The 1,131-nt window shown below is 41.4% G+C and overlaps 1 long non-coding RNA gene across 1 annotated transcript in view; it reads left to right on the top strand.

Moving 5' to 3' along the window:
* Nucleotides 1–130: 130 nt before the first annotated feature.
* LOC118478012 overlaps nt 131–1,131 on the top strand; it is a 30,126-nt gene continuing 29,125 nt past the window's right edge. Inside the window, exon 1 of the long non-coding RNA XR_004858749.1 lies at nt 131–281. This is a non-coding gene — a long non-coding RNA (uncharacterized LOC118478012). The remainder of the gene's footprint in view (nt 282–1,131) is intronic.

The following is a 1,131-nucleotide window of genomic DNA, read 5'->3' on the forward strand; positions in this document are numbered from 1 at the left end:
CACATCTCCCCCCCTTCTTCTCATCTCCTACCCCCTACCCCTCTCCCCCTCCCCTTCCCCCCGGTCCGGCGAGCGACTGATGCCGAAGCAGCCAACAGCACGTCGAGGAGCAAGGGAAGGAGGCCCCGGGAGAAGCGAGCTAGTCCCGATTTTCATTTTACATATAGAGGCGCTTATCAAATCTGCCGCTTGATAACCGGCCTAAACAGCGAGGAAGGCAAGATACGGCCAGATAGACACAGACTACGTATAAGAGACCAGGGCAGGCGGAAACCCATTTCGTAAGTTGAAACCGAGTTCTGAACTATTCTTATACTCTATAGTTTTTGCTCATTCTTCTGCTGTGAATTTTGTTTGCAACAAATCTTTGGTTTATTTGCTGTGAAGATCGTTTGTTGACCTATCATGTTGGATTTCCGCCGTGTGCCGTTGACTGTGAGGATGTTGTCAGTGTCAGGATCGTCATTTTGTGAGTAAGACTGAAGTCAGGACCCTTCCTGTTGTTCTGGTCAAGGCTTTTTGAGAAATTGACCGCAGTCTTAAATGGTCATGCCAGTCACTTTGGTTGTGTTGTCCAATACAAACGCTACAAAATTTTATCTCTTCTGTAATTTATTTGCATGAATGAAAAGAGGCTTCATTAACTATATATAGCATTATCTTAGCTCTCTGTAAAGTTAAGAAACAACCCTCGAGCCTTTTTCTGAATCCGTTGTATTGCAAAGCTCTGACCTCTGGACCATAATAATCCATGCAATCTGAATGTTAATTATTAAATTCCGGATTCAGAATAGGCTACTGCTCGCAAGTTGTGGTAATATACCGAACGCAATAGAAGTGTCCAAGGTAGTATTATGTTAAAAAAGACCGCAAAGGGTGGGGTAAAAGGGCCAAAGTCATATTTTCAGTCTTGAATAAATCAAGTTGTTTAGTTTAAAGCGAGAAATAATTAAATCGTTTTTCTGTTATGCCCTATTTAAAAAAATTATCCGGCTCAAGAATGAGTCCCTTATGTATTTATTAAGTTGTTTTTGAAGAGTAAACCATGGAATTTGTACGAGTCCTAAAAGAAAATGATTCTACAATTTTGAGTCTGTGAATGTCTGTGTTCAGTTTTTTTTCCATTACGGT

The sequence above is a fragment of the Aplysia californica genome, unplaced genomic scaffold, assembly GCF_000002075.1.
Source record: "Aplysia californica isolate F4 #8 unplaced genomic scaffold, AplCal3.0 scaffold00329, whole genome shotgun sequence".
NCBI classification, from domain to species: Eukaryota; Metazoa; Mollusca; class Gastropoda; order Aplysiida; family Aplysiidae; genus Aplysia; species Aplysia californica.